The sequence below is a fragment of the Haliotis asinina genome, chromosome 2 (genome assembly GCF_037392515.1).
Source record: "Haliotis asinina isolate JCU_RB_2024 chromosome 2, JCU_Hal_asi_v2, whole genome shotgun sequence".
NCBI classification, from domain to species: domain Eukaryota; kingdom Metazoa; phylum Mollusca; class Gastropoda; order Lepetellida; family Haliotidae; genus Haliotis; species Haliotis asinina.
This window is the reverse complement of record NC_090281.1, coordinates 91,979,784-91,991,263: the sequence shown is the minus strand read 5'-3', so window position 1 is coordinate 91,991,263 and position 11,480 is coordinate 91,979,784. Positions and strand designations below refer to the sequence as shown.

The 11,480-nt window shown below is 40.0% G+C and overlaps 2 pseudogenes; both read right to left on the bottom strand.

Annotated features, from left to right (window-relative positions):
* Window positions 1-1,828: 1,828 nt before the first annotated feature.
* On the bottom strand, window positions 1,829-2,313 carry LOC137273012 (perlucin-like; annotated as a pseudogene).
* An 878-nt stretch (window positions 2,314-3,191) lies between these two features.
* On the bottom strand, window positions 3,192-3,823 carry LOC137273011 (perlucin-like; annotated as a pseudogene).
* Between the last annotated feature and the right edge of the window lie 7,657 nt (window positions 3,824-11,480).

Genomic DNA, 11,480 nt, shown 5'->3' with positions numbered 1-11,480 from the left:
TATGGCCAGGGGAAGATATGTTACAACATCATGGCCATAATACATGACGCATTGATAGAATTTTGTTACGAGAGTGTATTTTCTGCATTTTGTATTGATTAAAGGTCACATGCAACGTAAAGCACATTTTTGCAGATTCTTATATCTTTCGGTCTGTACATACCTAAACAAGTTATCAAAAATGCTAATTCAACCTATAAGATTAAAAAAAACGCGGAGTCAAAATAAAAAAAAAACGTGTTCAAACGATTCACTAATTTTCCCACAGCACTGGGGGGAAAAGTGGTTTCAACAGCTATGCTACCCTGCGCTCATAACACGTGCGCAGTGAATAGGTTCGCGGAGCTTGAAACAGTATGCCTGCCCGGAGTATGAGGTCGTGAGCAGAAGTCTAATCTTGGTTGTGTACACAAACAAGTAAATAATCTACACGTTACATAAAACAACATGTTGATTGTGATATGCAGAGTCTGTCACAGAGAAAACTCAGAGTTTGGATTATTCACACCTATGTGTGTGCCTGTTTGTCTCCTTATGACAATATGCAATGTACAACTTCAATCATTGACTACATCCCATGTGAAACTAACACCTATCGGCTTATGAGCAGTAAACAAAGAGCCGGCTAAGCATGAAAATGAACCAGTGGCCAGTGAAGAGGTTTCGTTACACTTGAGTGCACACCCACCAGCTCCGACTGGGTTCAGTATCGCGGGAGGTAAACTCAAGTACAAAATATCACACTCTTGATTTGCGATAATTCGCTTATAATTCTGTTTATTTGTCTTTTCTTAATCATCAAATAATGAATGATAATTAGTTATTTTTAATTATTTTTTATTTTTGGGTTGCATATGACCTTTAAGTGATAGTTATTATTGGGTCACAATGTTTAGAGTTTTCAGTGATAGTTATTATGGGTCTCGATGTATATATCATCGGTATTAGTATTTTAGCGGCACACCCTTTAAGGTAGCACTTTAGAGTTACGTCCCTTTAGGAACTCTTCTGTACATGAGTGTGTGTTTTGACTGTTGGTAAACACAAGGCCGATCGTGAAGGTTCCATACTTCACTGGAATGCTCAAGAATCAGTGACTGTGAATATATAGACTGGTTGTTGTGTTGACACACCCTCGGACTTGCACTCGTAGTTATACTGGAGTTGTGCCACCATTCAGCCTACCTACATCTGTCTGCCTCTTCGTCAACACTTGACTGCTCGCTGTGTAGAACTGTTTCTCACTGATAACCAAGACTTTGGTGAGCTGATAATATATTTTTGACCAATTACTATGTATGTGATTCAGTTCCACTGTACTAGAAACCTCTACTGTGAAACGTTTTATCTTGCTATTTGTCTGCTCAATACACATCATTGAATATTTTAGACTTGTCAGTGTTATAATTTGCCGGTTCATTGGGGATTTCTTATACCGTTAATCTAGGCAAAATTATTAACCGCAACACTTGTAACATTTATTTAATGGCTGGCGTCCACATCTTTAAAGGGCAATTAAACATGGCATACCAACCCACAGCAGGACACTTTAAGGAATATAACTGGGTAGATCCTGGGTGACATATGAGCACAAGCGAAACAAACAAGTCAATGGCTTAACAGAACAAAAACTTTTCATTCCATTGTTTTTCAATCGTGATACATTGACCTATAGTTTTGAAAAGGGAACACAACCATATTACCATTCACTTTGAGCATTGATGCTAGCTGTGTCAGTAGAGAAAATTCAGCAATTTGTCGTGAGGATATAGTAAGTATCGAAGAAGTCTATCTTCGTTCTTCTGTTTTTCTTGTTCCAGACTCGATGTTATTTCCCTGCTATTTCAAGGGAGGATCCAAGATTCAACTCACACATAAAAAATTCTCCGTGATGACAGTCATTGTCGTCCCACTTGTACGCTCCTTTCTTGTACAACATCAGACAGAACTGAGAGTCAGCTTTATTCGGATCCCCAAGAGTCCAGAAGGTATTGGCGATTCGAGTATTTTCAAATCCCCACTGCCACTCGTTCGGTACCAGGTACGTCAAACCACCGATCCAAACACCATCAGTCGTTATAGTAGAGTTTTCTCGTTTGAGATAACCTTCAAGGAATGCTTGTTCCGTGGCTCGCTTCACGTAAGTCATACGGGATCCTATGGCCTGACAGTACACGGCTGCCTCCGCCCATGACGCTTCGACACGGATAAGGCTGTAGCAGGAGTCGTCGTGGCGCAGGAAGCCATTGGGACAATCACTGGAAACCACGTTCATGCCAGAAGGACAACGATACTTACTGATGAGTGAAACATGTTTTATGAACATGCGACTGGTAAACGTGCTTGAGTATTTCGAATCGGCGTTCTCTTCAGGTTTGCCTCTAGGACACAATCTCTACCCCTGTTACTCAGCTACAGGTTGTAAATGCAGACTTTGTATTGATTCACTCATCCACGAGGCAAGATAGGTGTCCCATGTTTGCTTTTTTTGCTGTATGACCTGAATGTTGAGTAGCAACCAAAGCATGGTTTTATCCTTGTCTCCTTAACTGAACCTTTCACACGAACATAAACAAATATTAGTGATTTTGATAACAGCAAATTACATGCTCCATAAAATTTATATGCTTGTGGCGTTCCGTTCACTGTAAATCACTAATCCACACTAGTGCATTTTCGGAAAGTGTAGTTCATTTAACATTTCTTTCAACTGCGTAACTGGTCGACCCGTGGAGCCGGTCAGTTCATAGACACATATCGCACAACACCGTTCTGACTGTAATCTAACTTCCCTACTGTCAGATGAAGAATCAAGGTCCGACTCACAAAGAAAACTCTTTGTCAATCACTGTCACCCAACTGGTAGTTCCTTCTTGTAAAACATCGAATACTTAAATCGAACAGCCAACAGTCAAAACTGTTAAGTATTTAATATTCTGACATTATTTAAGTATGAACTATTTATGTTATAACATCCACCAATATATATAACACATAGTCATCGCTTGAGTATGCGATTGCTTAGTAAATATTTAAGGAACATTTTAAAACATGTTACATCTTACTATTTGAAAAGCAATCTGATAATGATATGGTCACAATGTCTGCTTTTGGCACAGATGTTTTATGAATGTGAAAAGGGTTCTGTCCCTTCCATTGTGTTATTTCACAACGATTTCCCTTCCATTGTGTTATTTCACAACTATTTCAGAGGTAGACTCTATTTCACATAAGAAAAACATGTTGAGATGACAGTCATTGTCGTCCCACTTATACGCTCCTTTCTTGTACGTCATCAGACACAATTGAACGTTGTGATAATGGCTTGGTTTCCCAGGAACCCACCAAGTATTGGCAATTCGGGTGTTCCGAAATCCCCCCTGCCACTCGTTTTCTGTCAGGTACATAACCCACCGATCCAAGTATTGGCAATTCGGGTGTTCCGAAATCCCCCCGCCACTCGTTTTCTGTCAGGTACATAACCCACCGATTCAAGTATTGGCAATTCGGGTGTTGCGAAATCCCCCCCGCCACTCGTTTTCTGTCAGGTACGATAACCCTCCGATCCACACTCCGCTAGTAGTTATAATCGAGGTTTCTCGTTTGAGATCACCTTCAAGGAATGCTTGTTCCGAGGCCGCCTCAACATAGACCAGGTGGGATCCTATAGCTTGACAGTACACGGCTGCCTCAGCCCATGACGTGTGAACACGGATGAGGCTGTAGCAGGAGTTGCCATGGCGCAGGAAGTCTTTGGGACATCACTTGAAACTACGTTCACAGCTGCCAGGAGGACAATCATACTTACTGAGGAGTAAAACATGTTCTGAGAACACCTGCAACTGCTGAACGTGCTGGAGAGTTTCGAGTCGACGTTCTTTTGGAGTTTACCTGTTCAATGCAATTTCTATCCGGTTAACCAGCTACCGTCCAACCAACATTAGAATTAGGTGCGCGCAAGATACATTTGTGACAGGAAATGAGAGCGCCTGACGTGAACTGATCCACAACGTACTCGAAGGAAGAACAGGTTTGAAAATTGCGCACACGTATTTTTGTTATCCTTGCAGTAATCACTTTCTACGCTGTGATTCGAAGCGTTCTGTTTCTGCTGGAACATTTTTATACTGGTATGTTGTAAAGGTGACTGTGAAAAGAGTAGTAAACTCTGCAGATATTTGAAACGTATCATGTCGCACTCTACACTGGGTAAACAGGGTCAAGTCATTCATTCGCCAACATGTTGCCTACATGTGTACTATTTCCGAGAGCATACACTGCACTAAACAATGCCGGAGATGCTAGTGGCATATCTGAAAAATAAATGAGGAAGGTAAATGCGTTCCCGCGATGGGTACCAGTAAGTTCACAAGACCCAGGGAAAATGCGTACGTACTCGTACAGATGGGATAATTGAATTTGATGATTTTGAAAGTTCGCAATTCGCCAGTACATTCAACACAGCTACACAGTAACCAGGACAATACCAGCACTGACAAACAATATGAAAATGGCTACTGATGATTTGATATATACAGGGAGTAAAGAAACACTGCGTAAATGTTTAGGAAAAATTGGTTTCAAATGGCTGAAAATTGGTTCAGACAGATAAGTCCTAATGGAGCGAAAAGACATTATTGTATGGCGTTTGAGATATCTCCGAATGATTCGCAAGTACCGTAAGGAAAACCGTGTAGTCGTGTACATCAACGAAACATGGGTACACGTCAATCACACGGTATCAGAATGTTGGCAAACTGATGAGGGAGGAGCTGTTGGCGGTTATTCGGGTACCACCGGAGACAGGTCCAAACTTAATGATGCTCCATCCTGCTACATATGAAGGGTTCGTTCCTAATGCTTCTTTGATATTTAAAGTCAAACTAAAGAACGGCCATTACCACGACGAAATAAATTTCAACAATTTCTTTAAATGGTTGCAAGAAAAAGTTACTCCCACTCTGCCCCAAAACACAATAGTTATAATGGACAAGGCTCCTTATAATAGCAAACAAATAGATAAAGCTCCAAGAACAGTCGGAAAGATGAAATCAAATCGTGGCTACAAAGACATGATATACCTTTTACATATTCATTGTTGAAGAATGAATTGCTTGCACGTGTGAAATCACGTACGCGCGGCCCCGTATATCAAGTCGATAAAATTCTGAAAACCTATGGGCATACTGTTCACCGATTACCTCCTTATCATTCTGATTTCAATGCCACATAATTAATTTGGGCGAATTTGAAAAATTGGTTTGGCTCCCAGAATTTAGATGTCAAAATGGCTACTGCACAGAGGGCTTGCGGAGAACAATTGTCATCTATTGGCCAGAAGGAATGGTCAGACTGTTGCAGACATGTGAGGGAAATTGAGGATCGTTACTGGCATTGACAAATTCTCCTAGAGGATGAAATCGAAAAACTTGTCCTTGTACTTGGCATAGATACTGATGACAGTGATATCAGTGATATCGATGACGAGTAGTAGATTCAAGAGACTTATAAGTAGCAAATTGCAGATAATATGAGCAATCATATTACTGCGTTTTATTTGTTTTATTTATTAGTAACCCGTTTTGAATTTGCATAACGTTATTTCATTCCCCTCGGAGACAGCACAAACGTATTATCCGTAAAATATTCACACACACAGAACCTAGGCTAGGACAGAAAGCAACCTTCGGGTATTTTTTTATCGTTAAACACAAAACGTCGTGTGTTGTTTGGGGTTGTGTATGGAAATCGGTAACCGCAAAATTGCAAATAGAACCCGTTTCAGTAGGGCGAGAGTACACTGACACGCATCACAGCAGTTGCGTGAAGCATTTTGTTGCCTCGGCCCCTTAATGGTAAGATGGACTGCATCGTTATTCAGATTCACGGGTTCTGATGACAGGTCGACTTCATTCTTAAGTTCATCTCACAATACAGACTTTGTATTGGTATGCACCTCAGCGATGCAAGACAGGCGCTCCATATTTGTTGTATGAGTCAGCATTACCTGAATGTTGAGTGGCAACCAAAGCATGGTCTAATCCTTACACACAAACCGAAGAAATACAATGTGAAACAGCAATGTAAATACAAGTACATTGTTCTGTTAACAGTAACCGGGCTCCCTGTAATACCACCGTTCTTTGCAGTGAACGCACACATTTTCAAATTACAAAACGAATGGCACTGCAGAAAATTGTATCCCGCCTTACGTACCGCGATATTGCTGCATACTGCATTCATTAATCAATTCACACACAGACACTCACACACACACTCTCTCTCTCTCTCTCTCACACACACACACACACGGTTGTCCTGTTAAGGGTATACAAGGAAAGGTGGGAGTTCAAAATGCATTCTCAGTTGCGGTGCGCTCGAGCCTAGTATTAGCCTGTGGTCGAATGTGAATGGAATGTGATCACATGTGTTGATGTTGCTTTCAGTGTTTCATTGGTGAGTCAGATGTTGTCTACATGCGTATTGCACGAGTCAACGAGTCATGAAAATACTTGAGAGTACTGAGAAAACACCTGAGAATATATGTATCGTGTGTGCTTACGAGCCATGATAATAAGTGTGAGTACTGGCATATTGTGTGTGCTTACGAGCCATGATAATACGTGTGAGTATTGGCATATTGTGTGTTGCTGTTGAACCAAGAAAATACGCGTGTGAATGTTTTTTGTGCATGGTGATGAGCATTTGTATATAATGTAAGCTCATAAGATGTGATCCTGTTTGCATATCACAAGAACGACATTGTCATACGTTGTATATGTTGCACTGATGATTATGACATGTTGATTGAGTCTGTATGATGTACAGTTTATGTTCATGCCATTGGTGAGGAGGGTGATGATGGTTATGATGGAGTTCAGTGAAAACAGGAGTGCACCATGAGATACCATTTATTGGTTGTGTTGGTTGTAGTACTGTAGTAGGAGAACATTTCAGATATTTACTTTATATTAACCTAAATAGAATCTATCCTATCCTTTAAATGTGTTGTAAAATTAAGTGTTGCAAATATTGAATATCTTACATTAAGTAGTAAATGTACTTTTAATTTATCAATATGAAATGTCTCAATGTATGTGTGTCGGGGAGAGCATGGTTTGGTTGGTAGTTTGAATGCAATGTTAAACAAGAAGTTTCCTTCTACATTGAGTAGTTAAGCCATAGTAACATATTTTATTTATCATTTGTTTTCGGAATGCAGTAACCCAGAATAATACTGTGGGTATTAAGACACACCCCAGTGTCACCCACAGGGTAAGTACATAATATCTTTTATCATGTATGTAATTATCTATGTTGAGTTAAATATTCCCTCTGTGATCATTAAAAGTTGATATTCTGCATGTTGATTACAACCATTATGTTGTGTTTATACATTAGTTGTAATGATTTGCTTATTACTAGTTATGTTTAACTGTATTGTTGTGACTTGTGACTTCATAGCTTGTGACTGACGTGTTAAGCTTTTTCAAGCCAAAATATACTTTAAGGAGCTTCCCTCATTGACATGGACACTACCATGTGCTGATTGCTGCTCAACAATCTTGTGACTATTACTCCATGTTTTCTTTGTATCTAGAAATTGATTTTTCTTATTTCACCCTTATACTATAAATTTGTAATTTACAACATGTAAAATGTTACTTAATCACTAGTTCATTGTACTTGCTCGGCTCATAAGACATTCTATATTTGTGTTACCCTGTCAGATGTTAACGTGCAACCTTAGCCTTAGGTACATAATATTACCATAAAGTTGTTAAGCCTCATATTTCCAGACAGACATTTGTCCAACAAGCCATATTTTGTGGTAACATTTACATATTTTGACTTAGCAGCCCACGTTGTGGTTATCCCAGCCATGGCTTCTTAGTGCTTGATTACTTAGATACACTTGGTCATTCTCTTTTCAGTTCTCATGCCTGAGCGAGTGAATGAACTAAACATGTAGTTAAAGAAACAAACAAAATAGGACAAAACTTATTGATTAACTAAACGCTGATAAAGTTAATTTAGTGTAATCATTTAGAGTTATAGTTTACAGTTATTTAACATGCTTATTGTTTTGGACTGAGTGACGGACGGTCCCACTCACCTTAAAATATAACCCTTAATTCACACATGCAATTTGCTCACTTCTGTTTTCTAAAGAGAAAATCATGTCTGGTTTAATTTGTTTTCTTAAAATATATTTGTGGTTGTATATACAATTTGGTTGTTTGTCCTGCTCGGATATGTGATCAGTCTTAAGGTTATCATTTAGATTAGGCTTACGTTGGGGGGAAGACAGCATAGATGTCAAGCACCAACATCAACACTTCCTATCTTTTGTGGCGAATCAGGAAAGGACACCGACTATGACCACTGGGTCTACGAGGTGGAATGCCTCATTGCAACCAAAATGTATATAGAGGCATGTCGTCATCCTTCAAGCAATTCGGAAGTCACTTAAAGGGGAAGCAGCTATCCCATCTATGAAGCTTTGACCACATACCGATTTCCAAGAATCAATTCACAAGTTGAAGAGTGCTTTTGAAACACTACGATGAAGTTCAGTGCTTATGTCAGAATTATATAGAGCCAGTCAGGCCGAAGACGAGGGTGTCGCTACCTGGAGCTGCCGTCTAGATCGACTTATGTTCCATTTATGCAAACACAAATCTTCTTCTAAGGCAGAACAGGGCGAAATGCTGCGCACCATTGTGGTGGACTCACTGAAGACTATAGCCGCCGACAAGAATGATTCCATCTCCAGTTTTGATGATTTTCGTCTGTGCCTCCGGGAACTGGAATTTCATTAAGGATGAAGATCGTAAACATGAAACACGTTGCTTGCCACTAAGATGTTTGACAGATTGCTTTCAACATTTGCTTTCACCTTTTTCCCAACAAACCTAACTTCATGGTGTTGCACTAATCAGTTTTCTAAATGATATAGTTATGTCTCAAGCCATCTATTTTTAAAAAATATATTACGCTCTGAACTAAAACTGTATACATATTTTAGCTGACACGGTTAAAGTTAGACCGTACAGTTTATTTGTCAAAACGTTACATCTTAAAGGAAAAGCTAGCATGAAATATCATTTAAACATCAAGTTCAGATATACAAGTCGGGGCAGGGTTGAATAATTTGCAGATGTTAACAACAGGTTCAAGTCGTACGCTCTGCCAAGCGCGGGTTATTTGACAGGATGGGAACACATGAGTTGTCAAGCGCGCTCAATTCAAACTGGGCTGTTGGGTACTGTCTGTCTATTCAGGGTAACACACTATACACACAAAGACACCTGTGGTTTGCATTGACCTCACAGAGCACTGAAAGTGATTTGTGAACAGCCTGTTCCTGTTGCCTCGAATGTGATGCTCTCTACAACTGAAGCTGGATTTAGCTATTTTCAAAATGTACATTGATATTTTTCGAGTACACTCTTTAGCTGAGGTATAACCCTATCTTTATTTTATATGAACTAACACAGGTTATGCATTTTGAAATGAAGAGGAGGAAGTCCTAAAGTTCTAAACTTTGTTCTCTGTCTGAGCGGGGCACGACAAAACTGTTTCACTAAGCAGATTCCTGGCCCCCACATTACTTTCGGTGCTGTCTCTTCCCAAATGACTTTCATGGTGTTGGTTTAATCAGTATTGACATATGATTCTTTCGAACTACTTCACTGGAAAAACTAAAACTGTATACATTAGTGTACATGGCTCAAAATCACTTAATTCCCATCACGCTATGGTTAAAAGGGAAAAAGCTAGTATGAAATAACATTTTAAAACATGCAACAACTATTCATTACGTTCATAGTGACTGTTTTACTTGTACAGGACACGTTTTGTATGAAATGTTTTTCAACTGCGTTTTACATGGCTCGGACATTCCGTCTCATAATCCCATTGTTAACATAATCCGTCTCTATTGTGAATATGATGTACGTCAAACATACACCCTGTATTCATGAAAACACGTTGCACGCTCTGTCGAGCGCTGGTTATTTGAAATGAGTTGTCAAGCCCGCTCGATTCAAACTGGGCTGACGGGTACTATCCGTCTGTCTATTCAGGTTAGCACACTGTACGATCATTAATTCATGACCCTTGAAAACTTTCTGCATTACAAAATACAACCACCTTCCATTTTCCCCGCCTGTACCGTCCTACCTATACGGTAATCACGTGACTTGAATCAGCCAATCAACATCGGATCCGCCTGGATCAACCCAAACTCCCTCTGACGACCCGTTACATACTACCCCCAGGAAGTGCGCAGTCGACCACTGTCCCATGGCCGGAAACCTGCACACCTCCACCAACGTCAAACACACTATCATTATTTCTCCTCCACGGGTTCTGGCCACAGAGGGCTTTTGCTATCATTTGTATTTTGATTAAAAAGTTATATACTCCATGCGAGTTTAATTTTACTTGGTGACGTGAGCTTTATTTTAAAAAAAGAAGCCTCTATGCAGCATGTGCGGCAGCACCATTATCGTATTACTAATACATTGAGGAAGTCCGGTAAACATGCAGTATAAAACCAGGTTATGTCCAAAACGGGAGAAACTATTTTCATTTGCATTCTATTTCTGTTTAACACAATTGTGTACTGGTAGTAGTACCCTTTGCACAACAATATACATTTTGTGACTACAGCGATATACTAACGACATCCGTTGTAGAATGCAGGCTAACAACTGACTGATACTGTAACTGTAGGCCGTCGAATATACGACCGCTGGCCAGCCATGTTCTAACAGTAATCTTTAGTCTTCGAAAGCACGACCTGTCAAGTCCAACGTTCTAATAACTCTTACTGAACGGTCAACGCCACTTGTTTCACACAATGAACACTTCTGCGAGGTTAAGAGCGCTTGCACGAATGTTGGTTTTTTTCAGAAACATACGCACTCACGGATATTCTACGTTTATTAAAACAGTTCTCCTGAACTACAATAACACATGAGCACGTTATGCACGTCAGCCCATATACAATAGGCTAATCTCGTCTTCGTTTCGCTGCTTTTATGTCTTTGAGCATGAAAAGTACCGAACCGTGGGGAACATCGTATCTAAGTTAATGCCTATGTGATTTGCATCCATCTATTGCGACTGACTCACTGGTAGGGAGAAGGGACTCAAGGATAAAACTGTTGATTCCAATCACTGATTCCAGTAATATAAGCAAAATGCAATGATCGATAGTGTCAAAAGCAGCAGACTGATCTAACAAAACCAGTACTGCAGGACCTTGCGAATCCCTGGCATTCAGTAAGTCATTCTGAACTCGTAAAAGCGTTGATTCAGTGGTACGTATGCACTTGTAGGCAGACTGCAGTGCTTTACCCAAGTTATTGTTTTCCATATGATCGCAGAGCATTGATCCGACAACTCAAAAGACCTTGAACAGGGATGGCAGACTGGACACTGCGCGGTAATGTTTTAGATTATATGGGTCC